The 19,673-nt window shown below is 43.8% G+C and overlaps 1 protein-coding gene across 7 annotated transcripts in view; it reads left to right on the top strand.

The window, feature by feature from the left end:
- The window catches only part of PHACTR1 (phosphatase and actin regulator 1), a 523,468-nt gene that overhangs the window by 479,688 nt on the left and 24,107 nt on the right, over window positions 1–19,673 (top strand). The gene's annotated exons all lie outside the window — the stretch shown is intronic.

Genomic DNA, 19,673 nt, shown 5'->3' with positions numbered 1-19,673 from the left:
ATTCTCTCTGCCTGTGTTTCTGTATTTGTAAAATGTGCAGTTGTAAGATATAAGCAATATAAGCAAAGCATTTAAAATAGTCCCTGGCCCATAGTAAACATTCAGTTATCTGTTATGTCATTTTCTTCTCCCCACAACCCCATCGGTAGCTTTCATTATCACCTTCGCCAGGACAACTGAGGCAGCTAGTACCCGAAGAGGTTACAGGGCACAGATGCCATCCACTGGGGCTTCTGGGGTTCTTCCCTCCACCTGATTTATTTTCTTAAGGACAGTTTCCCATAATTAACTTGGTTTCCTCCTGGAGGATGTTGTTTCAGTCTTACAGAGCTGTATAAAATAGTTAACACTGATGGATGATTTGTCCGTGAATTCTGCAGTCTTTAGAATCATGGGGTGAAAATATCTACCCACCTACTCGCCGCTGCCTTCCCCATTGGTCAGTGAACATGGTGCACATCCACAGCTGGCATCCCAATCTCTCTTAATTCCTCGGTGATAGTTACTCCCAGCCCTCTGGAGGGCCGGTGCCATGGTTGCAGAGCCTGATTGTTAAACATTCTACCTTCTGCTGACCTGAACTCTCTATCCATGCATCTCCCACCTATGGGTCTTCTTCTCTTTTCTGAAGCTACTCAATGCTTCAGGCCTCTTAACATGCATATATTAGGGAACTGGAGAGAATGGTCTGGCGTCCCAAGTATCCTCTCCTTGGCTGCAGATGGCCAGGTTTCTCTCTGAAGGTGGGTGGGGTGGGTGGATACAGTGCTTGGCTGATTCCTGACCAGCCTTTCAGTTTTATACTTAATATAAATAGGGCTGTTTTGTAGGGGGATGAGGAGTGCAGGAAAAAAAGAAGGAGCGTATCCTTGATCTCAGAGTTCTACTTCTCAGTTCAGTTCCACCACTTGAGTGTGGACATCCTTTATGTGCTCTCGGGTCTCATTTCCCCAGCTTTGCTGCAGTGCCTTTTATTCCCCCCAAAGTCATATTTAATCCACATGACTCCATTTTATTTATTTGAAACCACCACCCCTAAAAATGTCATCATTTAAAAATTAGACCCTCGAGCCCTAGTCGGTTTGGCTCAGTTAATAGAGCATCTGCCTGCAGACTGAAAGGCCCCGGACTCAGTTTCGGTCAAGGGCACATGCCTCGGTTGCGGGCTCCTCCCCAGCCCAAGCCCTGGTTGGAGCGAGTGCAGGAGGCAACCAATCGATGTGTTTCGCTCATCAATATTTCTCTCTGTCTTTCCCTCTATTTTCCACTCTCTCTAAAAATCAATGGAAAAATATCCTCGGGTGAGGATTAAAAACGAAAAAATTAGACATGGAGCCATGCTTCTCAAAGTTGACAGGGCGACCTGTCAGGGTGACCCCTTGATCAGCTAGGGCAGAGGTCTGGCCCTTCGCCACTTCCCAGCTTGGGACACTGATTGGTTGAAGAAGCAAAATCCCCCATAGGACGGAGCTCGGGACCACTGGGAATGGGGTTTCAGGTACTAGGGGGAAGTGTGATGCATGAAGAAGTAATGCTTTTGTTTCTGAAACATCACAGAAGCTGAATCTCTCTGTAAGTCACCAGGACTACTTATTTTAAATTTTGATTGATTGATTGATTGATGTTTAAGAGAGAGAGAGAGGAAGGGAGGGAGAGAGACAGACAAGCAGGCAGACATTGATATGTTGTTCCACTTATTCATGCATTCATTGGTTGCTTCTTGTATGTGCCCGACCAGGGATCAAACCCACAGCCTTGGCTTATTGAGATGGCTCTAACCAACTGAGCTACCTCTACCCAGCCAGGCAGGACTACTTATTTTAAAAGAAAGGAACCAAGACTCTGAATCATTACTGGCTCGTGGTTACTCCACAACCAGTGCTCTCAGGCCTCCTGTTGGGGAGTAGCTAGCTCTTCAGACCCAGCTTCTCTCCAGCTGTGCTCCTCTCCCTCAGCCCCCTCCAGTACCCTCTGTAATGTTTAGCTCAGACAGAGGGAGAAAAGGCATGGGAAGAAAAGGAAAGCAGAAGGTGTCTTGAAGTAGATGTGTAGGAATATGTCATCTAAATCAAGCTCAGGAGTAAATGAGGATCCAGACACTCTGCCTCCCTGACACACTTGTTCCCCTAAAATGTTTCTTCACTTGGTGTCACCCACCCACTCGGGGGTGACCTGTTACCATCTTTTGGCAGTCATGACTCACCAGAAGTTTGTCAGCACCTTTCCAGGTTTTGGAAAGAATGTTTCTCCTTGTCATGTCCTTTTTCTAGATGAGACATAGCCAGTGATTGAAGATACTTAATTTGAGCTACTTGGAGCTACTTAGTTTTCTAGGGCAGCCCTAACAGACTACCACAGACTGAATGGCTTACAAAACAAAAATGTATTTTCTCGTAGCTCTGCAGGCCGGAAGTCTGAGATCGAGGTGTTGTCAGGGCTGGTTCCTTCTGAGTCTGAGGGAGAATCTGTCCCAGCCTCTCTCCTGCTGCTGTTGGCTTGCTGGTCATTGTTGGTGTCCCTTGGCTTGTCGATGCAACACTCCAGTCTCTGCCTTCATCTTACTTCTCCCTCCGCATGTGACCCCTTCTTATAGGACACCAATCAGATTGGATCAGGCCCACTGTAATGACTTGCTTTAACTTGATTACTTCTGTAAAGATCCTCTCTCCAAACAAGGTCACATTCTGAGGTACGGGGGACTAGGACTTTCACATATGAATTTGGGGGGCCACAATTTAATTCATAGCATTTGGGGAAGTATAATGTACCTAGAACAGGGGCTTCAACCTCAAATGCATGCCAGGGCAAAATAGATGTTAAACATAAGCGAAGCAGGCAGTTCTAAGATTGTTGATAGGGAGTGTTGAGAACTATGGCGAGGTGGAAAGTTCACCCTTTATCTATGAGGCCTGTTACTATTCACCTTCAGTCCCTGTTGTTTTGTAGAAATGAAGGGCCAGTTTGTCAGATTTTCTGAAGAAAAATATGGATTTTTTTAAATGAAAATTCCAAAATTTTTAAACATTGTACAAAACAATCAATATATTTATGGATTACATTCAGCCCAAGGACTACACCTCAGCCTGGGCCCCTGGTTTAACCTCTGACCTGGAAGCCATGTGTTTCCTATCTAGAGTAGAAAGTTTGTGTGAGTGCCCTACACAGTTAGGTGAGATGAGACAGACTATTATGTGTACAGTGAATGCAAATGTGTGAATGTGCATGTGTGCCTTTGTAGTAAATTGAAATTGACATCTTGTATCTAAATTAATTTGAACATAGTTATGGATTGATCACTAAAGCAACATACCATATTCCTAAAAAGAATTTGAGTCCCAACTCTCTTTGTTTCAGGGATTTAGTCAGATGGTTTGCAGAATGTTTACAAATTACTCTGCTGAAGAATACATTAGGTTGGATGAAGAAGTTGGTTGAAATATCAATGGATGTAACTGCTTTCTTTTCCTTACTGCCCATGAGTCTGCGAATCAGATGGACTTGGGATTAAAGCCCTTGGTGATTGTTGATAGTTTGAATCTATATGTAACGCATGAAAACCAGCATTAAACACCATATGATAGATCGGATGTAGGCCCTCTTTTGGGGAGTACCAAACCTACCTTCTCTCTTCCCTACTGCTCAGTGCCATCACTTAAAAAGCTTCTGTCTTTCTGATGGCAGGAGGGTGGCGGATGAGATGGGAAGGTGGACAAATAATGGCCTGATCATCCCATGAAACCTAACATGGTATTCCTCCTTATTTAGTAATGAATACTATGCTAGGAAGAAAGCATATTCTGAGTATGTATTTTATGTTCCTAAGGAGTTCACACTGTAGTCACTACAGGCAGTTATAAAATGATATGTACAGAGGATTTTGTGCTGCTTTAAATTATAATACAATGATCAAGGGAGAACATTGAAATCCATTTTATGCTCCTAGCACAGGTAATAAAATACAGTAATGCTGACTTCTCACTGTAGCTGGAATACCGTTTGTAGTTTGGAAAAAATCGGTGCTAAGTCTGACACCCCAGAGCTTCATTCCAAAGTGGCAAATGCCGTCTCCCCCGAAAATCTAAGGACCTATGCTAAGTGTGCTCTAGCCTCTCCCAGGCTAGGTCATTTCTTCTGCTACAAAAGCACTTTCTAAAAATAGGAATAACAATCAAACGCACTATGAATGCAATCCAACTTTGACTGACTGGTGACCCTGGGCATGTGTTACGGAATCACTTGAAGAAAGAAGGGAAAAGAATAGACCTGAGTGACGTTTGGAGTAGACCTGGCCCTTCATCCTCCTCATCCTCATCCTCATCACTTTGGCTCACAGCACCTCACAGAGCGGCTCGGGGGGGAATGTAGAGAGGACACTTGGATCTGCTCATCCTCACACCCACAGGGCCTGGATGGGAAGGGGTCAGAGTGTGTGCTTTTCCTGTGGATTCTGAGACCTCCCATTAACGAAACTGAAATTGGAGACTCGTCTCCAAGCTGAGACCAAGGATGGAACAAGTGAAGTCAGGGTGACATGTGACTTGAATGTAGTTATGGAGTCCTGCAGCGTTTGCATAACAAACACGCCAGCTGTTCAGGTAGCTCGGCTGCTCTCAGATCATTTGACATTTCCCAGTACCTCGCTGCACAAAATAGACATTTCTCTCTAAAAGCCCTTTAGAAATGCTGACATCTTCTGAAAGGTGCTGACTTGAGTCAAGACCACAGCACTGCCTGTCTGATAGAAAGTTAAGGACAGCCACACGTTGATTGTTTGTTGGGTGTGTTTTCTAAATGAAATATGAGAAAGCTGTCCCGGTAAGGTTTGAGTGAAGCTTTGGAGAGGAGGTGGAATAAAGCTTCAAAACCACATGAGTTGAGGGCATTGAGGCTGAGCCACGCCCACCACAGGGACCCACAGCCACGGGACATGCCTCAGAGCCTTGCAGAGACATGCGTAGCCTCTTGCCCTCTCACCCCAGCTTCCAGCTGTTAGGAAATGCAGCAAAGACTGAGCTCTTGGCATCCTGTTACTAAGACGGATTCTGAGCCTGACAGTGTGCACATGGGAGGAGTCACAGTGTGCAAACCCTGCACTGGATGTCAGGGAGCAAAGCCACATCTTGTCAAGCACTTCCAGAGCTCTGCGTTTGTGACTTGCAGCTGCCTGGTGCATCTTTCAGTGATTTAGTAAGTGTGGAGGACAAAAGAGCTGCTTTTTACACAGCAGGAACCGAATCGATCTCAGTATTTAAAACTTGCAAAGTTGTGTATGTGTGTGTGTTTAAGTGCCATCATAAGTGGGTAGGGAGTCTTATTTTGTTTTCTATTTCATAGCTTTTGTAAATGGCTGATTATCCCAGCAGCATTTCAAAATTGAGGTGCAGGGGGTGGAGAAGGTACTACTATACTCAACTACAAACTAAGTAAGTAGGCAAATCCTCCAGGCTTCTCTCTGGCCACATTTAAGAGGTTCCACTTGATCTGGAATAGTTAAAGAGAGCCCTTTAGTTTTCCTGTGATTTTTTTCCTGGTCATTGTTGGAGTAATCTGCAATGATTTTCTTGTTTGTTGTTCACCTTAGCACCTGGCAGAAAGAAAGGCCCTCTTTCTTGGATTACTTGGCTAAGTAAAAGAAAAGTCAGCCTGTCTATGTTTAAAGATGATCACTGACATAACATTATCTAAGACTTTAGAGCCCTTTGCTGTTGACAGTATGCTCTCCCACCCGTGCCTCATCTGATGAACTTCACCACAGCCCTGTAAGGTGGGTGCTATTGGGAATCCCATTTTGTAAGTGAGGAAACTGAACTAATGATCTTAGAGATGAGTGGTCTAGATGTAAAAAAGAAAATATAATTTTTAGTTGTCAAGAGTAAATGAATAAAAATTTAAATTTAAAAATAAACTGGCTGGAAGAAGGAGGCAGCCGTGGCAGTTGGAATGCAGAGACTCACGGTTAATCTGAGAAGCACTGGAGTGTCAGGGGGGTCTGTGTTGGGGCCACTACACTACATGCCTATGATCTGCATCAATGAATGAATTGCTCCCGGGGTCCAGTTTAGTAAAGCAATTCATGGAAATTAAAACAATTCCAATGAGAGAAAAATGAGACCTAAAATAAACTTTGCTTCTCTTTAAAGGAAAAAATAGCTAAAGTACAACTGGGAGATCCCAAAGAGAATGGTGGGCCTTGAGCTAAATGAGTTTGTTTTCTATGAGTTTAAGGTTAGCTTTCCAGGGAAACAGTTACTAAGGAAGATCATGGAACTCCAGCTTCAACAAATTGAGTCTATTGAGATGTATTGATTAATAATCTGCTGTGTGCACAACCCTGTACGAGGTGTCATTTGGAAGGTAAGGTGTACTCATCATTAAGTCTGGGATGCCAATGGCAAGTTCTGGGAAAATGTAGGCCCTTTGGAGCACATTCTTTTGTTGGTTTGAATTTATTGTAGACTATTTTTCTTTCTACTTTTTTCCCCTAAAAATGTTCCCAAATGGCCCTAGCTGATTTGGCTCAGTGGGTAGAGCGTCAGCCTATGGACTGAAGGGTCCCGGGTTGAATTCCAGTCAAGGGCACATGCCCAGGTTGCAGGCTCGATCCCCAGTAGGGGGCGTGCAGGAAGCAGCTGATCCATGATCCTCTCTCATTGATGTTTTTATCACTCTCTCCCTCCTCTCCCTTCCTGTCTGAAGTTAATAAAAATATTTTTTAAATGTTCCCAAATGCATGGAAGTGGAACTGGGTTCTGGATAAGTTGAACATTAAATAATCTAAACATTTGATTCAGAGTTTATTCTCTCTTAAGTCTACACATTAATGTTAACTATTGCGAGTTCACAGAGCACTTTCTTGCAATATATTATTTTCTTTCCTACAATCTTTTGATCCTCTCATTAGGTCAGACAGTCCTGAGGACCCCTCATTTCCATCATACTTTATCCATGAAAGGATTTCTCAAAGCCATTTGTGAACTTATCAGAGAGCAATGAATAAACTGGGAGTTAAACCATCCTAGGAAGCATCCAAATATTTTTCAAACTTTGGTTGAAAGGAAATGTTGTTGCATGGAATACTACCTCAAATCTGGTCTAATGCTTTCAAATTGGCTTATTAAGAGATCCCACCGCACCCCACTCCCACTATGGGCTTTGTGCCTATATCTCAAGGAGACTTTTGTGAGTCTCTTCACCCACTTCACAAGTGCATCTTCTGGACTCAAAAATGTAATATAATTAGAGCACTTTAGAACTTCAATGAACACTCACCATCATTGCCTCTAACACCTTTAATTTAATAGATAAGGAAACAGGCCAAAAGGCATGAAGCTGCTAGCCAAGTGATGTAGCTATCTGGCTACACTAGGATTAAAAATGTGTCCCCTGCCCCCCACCAGTGCTAGAAATTAATATCCTTCCAGAAAAGGAGAAATGTACTCACTTCTTCTGGAGGAACAGGTCAGTTATTAGTTAGAAAGCACAACAAGTTATATATCTGGGTTGATTTTTCTCAATTCACACCTGAAAGAAAAACAAATGACTGAAAGCAAAAGTTTTGAATTAAATCTGTAAGAAATATGTTTCGTACTCAAAAGGCCCATGAGAAAGGAAACCTTGACTTCTCCCATGGTTCTTTCATGGGCACTGTTTCCTCCTCTATCCCACTTAGCTAAGAGAACATTTAAATTAAATGTCTAAGCAAGAGGTGTTTCCCCATCTTCATAGTTAATAGTTCCTGACAGCTGAGAAAGTCTCATTAGTAATTTCTAAAACTGAGCAGGTACTTCAGAAGATTCTTTAGCTGGAGCCTCAGCTTGAAGTTGCCCTATTCTATTATTCAGATTTAGATCAGTGAAGCTCTAATCATTTATAAGTAAGAAGATTTCTTTGTTCGTATTTCAGTGGTGATGTTCGCAGCATGATTTCCATGGTTGCAGCACTCTTTCTCCCTCGCCCACCAAAGCTGGCTTCGGGTTTACTCGTATGTGATTTTTCTGCAGCTCCTATATAGAGCTTGCACACCATCCTGAATATTTAACTAGCACAACTGGTTTATAACAGAAATTTCCAGTGCAGTTGTTTTTCATCTTTGTTTACTGGCAAAATACCTCAAATCTCATGCAAAATGCTAAACGAGTAATTCATTTTATTTATCTCCATTACGTTCTTTTCCTTCTTCTTGGTTAGAGTGCAAAGATTTTTATAATAACCACAAAAATTGCATATATGCTAACTAAGTAGTCATTTTTAGACAGGATATAAACAGGAAAAATCATCCAGAGATACAAAGCCTGGAAAATTGCTTTTCTCTTTGATTCTCAGGCAATTCGTTTGAAATATAAGTGAATACGTTTCTATTTTAAGAAGTATGATCATGAAAATTTTATGTTCTGTGCCCTTGAATCATTAAAACAATAGTTCTTTAATAGCAGCCTTGTTAGTTCCTTTGGGAAAAAATAGGCAGACAGATAAATAGTGGTGCTGACAGTAATCGGTGTATTGAACCATTTTACCTGCCTGAAATCCAATCCTCCTTTTGACTGTTACGATTTCCCCTTGTTTTGCTCATCTTTATGTTGTAACTTATCAAGCTCTCTCTTAAAAGATGCTAAGACAGGTAATTGCATCTTCCTGCATATTAGAATGATACTATGTAGGAGCTGCCCTCCCCGAATTTGATTGAACCAATGGATCTGCCTCCTGCACATTTCACCCCAAGAAGCCCTGTCCCTATCCCCCACAAGGAACGCCCTCAGCATCCTCTTGGTAAGTGTCATGGTTCTGCCTTTGTATTCCTGGAAGTTGAATGGGCGCCTTCTGCCTGGAGCCTGCCCTGTCAGTACAGCCCACCCTTGGTGCACCTCCCCTGCCCAGCCATGCTCTCCATCTCGATTCCCTGTCACATTGCCCCTCTCCTCAGAGTCCTTAACTAACAGAGCCATTGGGACCATAGCCTGTGGAATCTGATTCTCACCTCATGGTCAACAAATAGTGCACCAGGATTTGCCCGGGTGTCTCCAACGAGGGAGCTGTAAATTCACATCACATTGTCTAGGCAAAAATAAAATAAGCCTTTTTAGAAAGAGCCTATATATAATGTCAGGTTTAGACTACCTAAGAAAGTAATTTAAATTTGTCTTAAATTTACATCACATGTTACAGGATATCTGTTTACTAATTTATTAATAACAGAATGCTGAGGTATGTAAAAATATATGAAACATTTTCTAAAACATCAAACATTTCTATGAAAGTTTTCAGACTTCCTATTGGACATGCCAACTTGATGTAAGGGAGACATTCTGATCTCCTTAATGTATGTCAGTCATCCCCATGTGAAGTTGACGGCAGATCCCTAAGTCAATCCTTGTAAGGCTAATTACTAGATGAGGCGATAAATCCTAGTAAGAGAAGCATGCTTCTAGCTGCCATGCGTGAAGCAACTCACAGCTGCAGCAAAACCCTGCAGAGCCACCAAAACTAATCCTTGTGTGGCCAAAGCATAAGCAAGGGCCAGAAGGCCAGAAGCCAGAGAGGAGAATGAGAGTTCAGCATAGGAAGGATTGGTGTGAAAAACAAACAAACAAACAAAAATGCTTAGCAGTTATCAAAATAGTGTGCCAAAAAATTTAAATTAAAAAAAAAAAAGTGTGCCAGCCAAGAAAAGCCCATGCATGAGAAACATGACAGCTTCCCTAAGTTTCATTCATTGTGATGATGATGAAGTTCCAGGAAGAGGATAAGCTGTTAGGCCTTCCTTCCTTTATTGCCACCCACAGTCTGTGAATCAGACTGTACAATGTTGTCAGTCACCATTGTTCTTTGTGGCCTTTGTCTAATGCTCATATTTTTTGCCTAATGTGTTGAAGGACCCAGCACATTACATCCTGCTTGTGGGGTTAACAACTACACAGCACGTGACTAATTAATCACCCCTTTCACTGTGCATTGAGGCACCAAAATAATGCACGTTGAGTAAGCTGTGGCAGTTCTGTGGTTCCACTGCAAAGGTTGGTGCTTCAAGGACACTTTTCTGGCACTGGTGACACTCTGGAAGGAGCTGGCAAGCTACAGGCTGAGAGCCAAACCCAGTCTACTGCCTGTCTGTGTAAATAAAGCTTTATTAGAACACAGACAAGCTGATTCATTTCTGTGTTGTCTGTAGCTACTTTCGACCTATAATGGTGGAGTAGAGTAGCTGTGACTGAGACCATATGCCCTCAAACCTACAGTACTTCCTGTGGGACCCTCTGAAGAAGAGATGGTGTAGTCAAGGGTTCGGACTGGGGACAGTTGGAGAAGGTGGCCTTGCGCTCACAGCACTGGCAGAGGAGTCATTCAGGAAGTGCATACGCTTAAAGCATCTCTATTAGAGGGGTAAATTAAGTTTATCTACGTAAATAGAGTTTTTTATGTTAATTTCTCTAATCATCAAAACAATTTCACTTACTCTTACGTATTAGTCCAGATCGGAAGCACCATGTTGCTTTACCATGTATACCAGGCACAGTCCCGGGTCTTAAATTGACTTGTTACCTGAGGAGTTAGAAAGCCGTTTCAGGGACAACCAGGTGGCGTCGCAGGCAGTGCAGCTCAGCCGTTGGCAGCCGCTAAGGGCCTGATGCTGCAGGCACATGAGAGGGGGAACACGTTTCCAAAGTGGGTTTTTCCTCGAGAAAGGAAGGCCACACACCATAAACATCAACAACAGTGACAAATGTCTTCTTGTTTCAGCTGCAGAAGCTGCACTCCAGGCCCCACGGGAAAAGGTATGGGCTAGCGCAGTGATGGCGAACCTTTTGAGCTCGGCGTGTCAGCATTTTGAAAAACCCTAACTTAACTCTGGTGCCATATCACATATAGAAATTTTTTGATATTTGCAACCATACTAAAACAAAGACATATTTTTGATATTTATTTTATATATTTAAATGCCATTTGACAAAGAAAATTCAACCAAAAAAATGAGTTCGAGTGTCACCTCTGACACGCGTGTCATAGATTCACCATCACTGGGCTAGAGAGAGGGACCGCAGCAACAAGAGTCCAATGCTTACATGTGACTCCTTGGGCACAGGACAGGCCTAACCTCAAAGCTCAACCTCAGGGCAGGGGGTGCAGGTGACACCTAAGCCGAGTGTCACACAGGTGTCAGACTGTGGTGACGAGACTGACAAAGCCTCCACACACTTACTGCATGAAGAAAAGCATGTGTTCTATACCCACACTCCCAAAGTCAGCAGTGTCTGTCTTCTAATAGAGGAGAGAGCGCGAGCAGAGGCCTGTGCTTTGCTATGGTGGCCGTCCCTAGCCCTGGCCCTGGCTTCTTCCGGGAGCGCCGGCCTGGCTGAGAAGGTGGCTTTCAGGGCTCTGAGTGGCCCCGTCTGCTGTGTGACATTCCGCTTGCAGACAAGCTCAGCCTCACAGTGACCTCTTGGGAAAGCCGTGCGGAGGTGAGTGGCCAGCTTCAGGCGCTCCTCGGAGGAGGAGGAGGCAGCTGCTGATCCTGAGAGGACTGCTGTGCAGTCAGCCCTTTCCCTCAGGACAGCGCTGGGTGTTCATTTGACACCTCAGGCTTGGTTTCCCTGGTGCTTCCCGTGAGGGCGTTCCAGTCTCAGCCCAGGGCTGCTAATGGATTCTGTCCAGGCTGTCCCTGCTCCTCCTGTGGGGTGTTCTGTCTTGGCCAGAGTGTCTGTGGTCTCTGATCTCCCTCTGGCCGCACCGACTACATTGCACATGCAGGAGGGTGTTTGTGTGTGTGTGTGTGTGTGTGTGCGTGTGTGTGTGTGTGATATGTATGAGTGTGTGTGTGATATGTATGAGTGTGTATGTGTATGTGTGTGTATGTGTGTGTGATATGTATGTGTGTGTATGTGATATCTATGAGTGTGTGTGTGTGTGTGTGTGTGTGTGTGTGTGAGACCTATAAGTGTGCTGTGTATCTTTTGTGACAAGAATGTGAGGAAATTTAAGAAAACTATAAAGACTAATATTCATCAAGCTGGGAGCTAACAATCCCCAGTTAGATTTGTGCTATAAATTCACGATCCTTTTGGGGGAATATATTTGAGGGGAGACAGCGTCTTCTCTCAGGGGATCTCCCAATGTGTTGGATGGATAAGGCCAAGAAATGAGTGAGGAGTCCTATAAAATCAGCGGAAAGTCTGCTTGAAGCCCTGTGTCAGTCACCGTTTCGGTCCTTGCTCCTCTTTCCCTTTCCCATGTGAGCAGGTCCTTTCCTGGACAAACAAACCCATCCCGTTTTCAGAACTCCATGTTTCCTGACCTTTTTAGAATTAGCAGAAAGAGTTTCAAAGAATGCAAAGATGCAAATCCAGATTGGTGAGACATTCCCAAAATCCATCATGCTGCCGGAACCTCCCCCAAAAGGTCTGAGTGGGGGAGTCTTTTCTTGTTGTTACGCCACATATATAGAAAAACGTAGTTCTGAAAGATGCCAGGCGTGGGAAAGCACGTCGGGTTTAATGAGAATAACTACCCTATACCACGCCTTTGGGCTCTAGGGCTGCTGGTTTAAAAATGAAGCTTTGTATTTAAAAATGTACAGTGATGGATCAGGAGGCAGTAGGGGACATGAGGCATTTGATAAAGGAGAACTACAGAAAGCTATGCAAAAGAATTTGACCAAAATTCTCCACTCATGCATCTGACACTCCAGGATTTTTGAGATTCCTGCCCATGACTCCCTAACCTCCACTTCCACCCTCTCACCCTCCTTGGGAAGTGCCCCAGGGCGAGACTGGCCCTTTGGGAGTGAATGTAAAAATGGAATGGGCTGCACCACACTCTGAGGCTCCTGGAGGTGTCAGGGTGTCAGGGCAGGAAGGACAGGAGACATCCAGGGGCACTACTTCCTATTTTCCATCCCTTGCCTTCCTTTGCAAGTAATCAAGGGCTGAATATGTTGTTTATGGAGAACCCACAAAGCAGAGGCATCAGGGAAATCTGGAACCACCGTATTTTGTGAATGAATGAGTGGATGAATAAATTAAATGTATCCTCTATCACATCTTTTTGTTGTCTGAGCTGTGCACGCCCACATAACCATGATACTATCCTCCATAGCCACTCAGCAGTGACCCCAGAGCGCTCTCCCTTCATTTGAATCACTGTTTTTCCTTGCCCTGAGACCTGTGTTCATCAGAAGCAATATTCTTTAAAGAAGTAGCACACACAGTACATACAGGGATACCTAGGTAAGGCTCAAGTTAAGAAAGACTATCTGGATGCCCACGTGGACCAGAAGTTCCTGCATGAGCCTGAATCAGATCTTTCGCTGAGATTCAGACAGCTGTGGGCATGTTTGCTGAGCATGTCCTGGGTCCACCAAAGGCCTGCTTTCTTGTGGGAGGTCCGCCCCATTGACATGGACATCTGTGCCCTCATGTGGAGCATCACTTAGCGGTAAGGTGACCAGTGTCCTCACATGGCTTTTCCAGCAGTGAAGGCAGGAGACCTCACTGAAGGGGCCAGCACATACAAGGGGGAAAATAGCCAATGACACTTGATAACAGCAGGACTTGTTCTGGTGACATGTTAAAAATCAAGTGGGGACTCCCAGAAATAATTGGAATAATTTTCCAAGATTGGAGATTATATGTTTGTGTGACACAGAAAATAGTGTATGTAAGTCATCTGAATATTTTTCTTGACTTACTCTTCTTGGTTGGCACCTGATCCTCTACCTCTAAAGAGAAAAGGTACAAAGATAATCCAATTAGAATGACATCTGTCACTCTTGATCAGCAAGGTTGATATGTGTAAGTGACTATTAAAGCAAGTGTCTCCTTCCCCTCTGGTTTTCCTCAGTGTCTCAAATCTGAATAGCTTCACAAAAACTTCATCAAAGATTTCCCCCACAATGATCTTCCCATCCATCAAGGAAACAGAGGGTTCACTCATTATGATAACTTGAGGAGAAGTTATTCACAATAGGACTATTTACAAAGATGTGGGCAGGCTAAAGAAGCCTCTCCAACACAGAGCTTCCGACAATGTTTGTCAAACAACCGGAGTTGACGAGTGATAGGAATCTGTTTCTCAGTGTGACTCATGTATATTACTATTAATTATATCTTTCATTAGAACCAAGAAAGCAATGGACTGGGACTCTCTTTCTATATAAAGAAGTTACAGATATATGGGAACCCAGCTGGCATGCCTCAGTGGTTGAGTGTCGACCTATAAACCAGGAGGTCATGGTTCAATTCCCAGTCAGGGCACATGCTGAGTTGTGGGCTTGAGACCCTGATGTGGGGCCTGCAGGGGCAGCCAATCAATGATTCTCTCTCATCATTGATGTTTCTGTCTCTGTTCCCTCTCCTTTCCTCTCTGAAATCAATAAAAATCTTAAAAAAATTAAAAAAAGAAATGTGGGAGATTCTCAGATGCAAAGATTAAGAAAGGAGATAAGTTCTGAACCAAGAAAGACCTACCTATTAGCTCCCCAAGGCCAGTAGGCTAACACATCTCTAACTCCACAAATTTTTTTACATATACCATATTCATCTTTTAAATTCCCACCTACCTGGCACCTTATCTGGAAAATATTCAACAGATATATCTTGAATCACATTGAAGCAAAATAAATACTAAATAAATGTTATACCTATTTGTCTAAAGTATAGCTCCTAGCTCCTTCCAGATCTTTTTATTTCCATAAGATAGAAAATAAATCAGAAGTCTTCCTCTTGTGTGGAAGACCAATACCTTGCCTGCTTCATTTCTCTCCTAACTTCAGTGAAGTTAATGACTGAACCCCTTTCAGGTTGTACAGAATATCTTCAAAACCTCACATGCTCTCCAAGCTTACCTATTGCCTCTACTATAGCCCACCCAGCCGTGGAAGCAGCCTCCTCCACCTTTCTATAGTACCATCCAGAGTCCTTGTTCTCACACTTTAATGTGCATGCAAATCCCCTGGAGGTTCCTGTGTGGTGTCTCCTGTGTTAAAACAACACAGACAGCCCAGCCGGTGTGACTCAGTGGTTGAGTGTCAACTTATGAACCAGGAGGTCATGGTTTGATTCCAGTCAGGGCACATGCCTCAGTTTCAGGCTCAATCTCCAGTAGGGGGCATGCTGGAGGCACCCAATCTATGTTGATGTTTCTATCTCTCTCCCTCTCCCTTCCCCTCTCTCTAAAAATCAATAAAAGACATATTTAAAAAAACACACACAGATAGCTTCACTCCCAGAGTTTCTGGTTCCATAGGTCTGGAGTCCAAGAATTTGCATAGTTAATGAGTTTCCAGATGATTCAAGGCTGCTGGTCCAGGGACCACACTGAAGCACTGACTTAAAGGAGTGCCTCACAGTCCTGAATGCAAGTCAAATTACCTGGGAAGCTGTAAAAATTGTGTATCAGTAACTGAGCTCTGCCCTATTATAGTCTGATTTAATTGGTTAAGAGTGTGGCCCAGCCAGGGGTATTGTTAAAGGTAATACAAGTTATTCTAATATGCTTCAGGGTCGAGAACACTCACTCAGGAACCATGGAAATGACAGAGATTAGGAAAACAGACAAAATGCTACAGGAGGAGGACCGAGGATAAGTGTGAAGTTATAACTGAAGGATGGTGTTTGTTCCCACCAGACTAGTGAAGCATGGAATTAGGATGGTACTACTGTACTGGTTCTGACACAATTTCAGTCTTTGGCCTTGACCTCTGGTTCTGACACAATTTCAGTCTTTGGCCTTGACCTCTTACCAGATCGTATTAAACTTGTTAAAGGCCAATAGAAGGTTATTTAAAAAAATGCTTTGTGCTCCTAAGGAGAATGTTAACTTTTACAATAGAAACTCAGTAGAGCTATCTATTAGAGCCGTGGTCGGCAAACTGCGGCTCTCGAGCCACATGCGGCTCTTTGGCCCCTTGAGTGTGGCTCTTCCTAAGCCTTAGGAGTACCCTAATTAAGTTAATAACAATGTACCTACCTATATAGTTTAAGTTTAAAAAATTTGGCTCTCAAAAGAAATTTCAAACGTTGTACTATTGATATTTGGTTCTGTTGACTAATGAGTTTGCCGACCACTGTATTAGAGGATTGAAAGAAAGAAAAAAAGAAAGAAAGGAAGAAAGAAAGAAAGAAAGAAAGAAAGAAAAGAAAAGAAAAGAAAAGAAAAGAAAAGAAAAGAAAAGAAAAGAAAAGAAAAGAAAAGAAAAGAAAGAAAGAAAGAAAGAAAGAAAGAAAGAAAGAAAGAAAGAAAGAAGGGAGGGAGGGAGGGAGGGAAAGAGAGCAGAAGAGAGAGAGAGAGGAAGGAAGGAAGGAAGGAAGGAAGGAAGGAAGGAAGGAAGGAAGGAAGGAAGGAAGGAAGAGCCCTGACAGGATTGGCTCAGTGGATAGAGCATTGGCCTGCAGACTCAAGGGTCCCAGATTCGATTCCGGTCAAGGGCATGTACCTTGGTTGCGGGCACATACCCAGTGGGGAGTGTGCAGGAGGCAGCTCATCAATGTTTCTCTCTCATCGATGTTTCTGACTCTCTCTATCCCTCCTCCTTCCTCTCTGTAAAAAATCAATAAAATATATTTTTTAAAAAAAAAAAAAAGGAGGAAGGAAGGAGGGAGGGAGGGAGGGAGGAAAAGCAAAGCAAAGCTAAATTTTAGTCTTCATGCTTAGTTAGAGGCTAATGGCAAAAGATAAAACACTCCATATTTGATTGCAGACTTTAATATATCATCCATATGCAGTCATTCTTGCTAATATTGTTAGTGGCTTTTTTTCATTGAGTCTACAGAGAGGAAGAGAGAGAGAAACATTGATTGGCTGCCTAGCACACGCCCCACAACCAGGGATCAGACATAAAACCTGGGTATATGCCCCGATTGGAAATTGAACTTGCCACCTTTTGGTACACGGAACACCGCTCCAACCAACTAAGCCACACCGGCAAGGGTGGTATTATTAGTTCTTATACTTAGTACTAAAGACCCAGACCAAAGTCTAGTATGTAATAGATGGACAGTAGATGGACTCACACATGGATGGATTGATGGATAGATGTAGGCATGCATGCATGCACAGAGAGATAGATGGACAGATGTATGCATGGATATATGTACAGATGGATGGACGGACAGACTCATGCAGATTAAGCTAAAGGTGATCAAATTGTCTTGATCTCTTTAAATTAGTATCTAGGATAGTGGACATTTTCTTAATTCCCACATTCCTTATCTTTTGACATCACATTGTATGCACATTTGTTTTGATTGATTCTTCATGTAAAGATGGCCTTAGTGAAATGAGTATGTTCTTTGTTTAACTTCAGTAACTATCTTAATTTATATTGTAACAACTCAGATACTCTTTCAAAGTGTGATCTTCCTGGTTGCTAATATTGGATTTATGTCTCATAACCCTAACAACACTGAACATATGCACTATGAAGGCTCTCAGTTCATACTGTTGGGTCATTTTAATGGTTTTGATGCCTAGCAACACTCAGTCCCAAACTGATTTCAATATTACTTCAATGTTTTCCCTGGTTATTACCTTATGATACCTTATCTCATACCTTATTAGAGTAAAATAATTATATTATTTTATAACACCATGGGGGCCTTACACTGGGGCCATAGCTTCCAGGAATTAAATCAAAAAACACTTCTCTCTTGAGGTTAAGAGACTTTTCTCAAGTTACTAACAGTAATATTTCATGCTTTATATTTATTTTTAAAGGGGTCTTCCACATCTCATTCTCAGTCAGCCCTCTCAGCACTCCTAGGCACTGTTATGGCCTTTTGTCACATGGTGACACTGGGTGCAGAGAGGGAAAGCCAGGTAATGTACCCAAGCGACCTTCTGGTTAATGGTGAAGGCAGGCCAGGAGGCAGGGCTCTGGATCCCAATTCATTCCCCCTCTGAGCTCTTTCCTATGCTATAGGCAGGCTATGTCTTAATAGCTCGAGGAGAATGATGTGGGAAGGAATTGAACATTACTGACAGAGTGCTGTTGTAGGCAGCGAGAATAGCACCAGGTGTCTGACTGGTGGGGTCAAAACCAAACCAGTATTGAAGGAAAGTATTCAAAGCCAAGACCCAAACTGAGTATTCAAAGCCAAGAACGTTTGTTAAATCACAGAGATAGAAGTAATTTCTACAAGAAATGAGCTTAGGAAACAAGTTAAAGAGGTAAAGGAAGGGCCTCGGAAGTTGGAAGTGAGGAAGCTAATGGTAATGTTCCTGGGGCCGGGAGGGGGCGGTGCGGTCAGGAAAGGGAAGGGCAAGGCATGCTCCAGGATGGGAGTGTTTTGGGTATTAGGTCCTGAGGGTTTTAAGGGTGGAGATTTTAGGGGAGGTCCCAGGGGAAGATCTTAATAGAATATTCAGCAGTTTTCCAGGTGTGTCATTTCTGGGTTGTGGTCTCCACTGATTGACTAGCACCAGGGCAGGGGGTCATTATTCAATGCAGCTGGTCCTGAGTACAGCTGTGGCTGGTTTTGTTACTTATCTGGTCCTGGAGCTGAAATACAACTGAGGCCTAGATGTTATCTCTAGGGACAAAAGATCAGGGGGTCCAAACCTTATGACCAGCGATATGCTTGGGGAGGAAAGGTCACCCTAAGGGCGAGGTCCCCCCCGCAACCCCTCACCCCCGGCACCTGGGGCTTTCCACCTTGTGACCTTCTGTACCTGGCCCATCGTCCTTGCTCTGCTCATGTCTGTCTAGTTGCCTTCCACAATACCTGGAAGGAGTTGGGGATGGAGCAACAGTTTTAAGAGTTGTGCTCCCTGGTTTACAGAGAGAAGAGGTGGGAGGGATAGTAACTGAGATATAAAAGCAAAGCTGCTCTTCAGCCTGCCCAGAGGAACCTCTCTGGGGACAGGGACACCTTCAAGCCCTGGCTTCTGGTCATACCCAGGGGCACAACTCCTGGGTTATAAGGAATATTAAGTTAACCTATCAAACATCTCTCGAGCCCTTCCTGGTGCCAGGTACTATGTTACGTCTGTAAACACAGAGATAAATAAGGCATCATTTTTGCCTTCGGGGCATTCGCGGTCTGGTGGAGATCTTCGTGTAAATGTGTATTATCAGCATGATGGATGAGGCCATGATCAAGGTGGGAACACAGCAGGCGAGCTGCTGGTCTGTCAGGTAGAGCCAGAAGGGGGCATGGCAGCTTCCCTAATACGGGTGTGCATGACAGGGTTATCTTTAACTCAAGGAGAATAAGAAAGTGAAGGTGAACAAAGCATGTTACACAGCGCTTCGGGGCATGGTAAGGAGGCCGTTTAAACTTGACTCAGTGCCATGTCAAGCCACTGAAGGCTGTTAGCAGAGAAATGAAACAATCTAGCTATGGCCTTCCCTTCCCCCATCCTCCTCCTCTGCCCGTTCTTGGCACCAAAGTTCTAGGGAGTCTGAGAGACTGGCCATCAGTTCCCTTCTCCACTGCACAGAGGTGGAAAGGCCGAGGCTCCGAGAGGAGTGCCAGCCTGCCCGGGGGCCACACCTGTAGAGAAGTGGACTCAGCCTGGTCCCTGGCATGCATACAGAGCCTGACCCTTGAGTCATCCTGAATGAGGGCACCTCCGGGGCGTCCATTATCCGTGAAACCTGAGGAGCAGGAAATAAAGAGGTGGGCAAAGAGGATGGGAGGCCCCTGAAAACCTTGGGAAGAAAAAGGTTGAAGAAGTAGCTATTA

Source organism: Myotis yumanensis, unplaced genomic scaffold (assembly GCF_028538775.1).
Source record: "Myotis yumanensis isolate MYYU_CA2020_CCGP unplaced genomic scaffold, mMyoYum1.0.hap1 SCAF_2, whole genome shotgun sequence".
In the NCBI taxonomy this organism is placed as follows: domain Eukaryota; kingdom Metazoa; phylum Chordata; class Mammalia; order Chiroptera; family Vespertilionidae; genus Myotis; species Myotis yumanensis.
The sequence above is the reverse complement of the archived record's forward strand: the minus strand, read 5'-3'. Positions and strand labels throughout refer to the sequence as shown.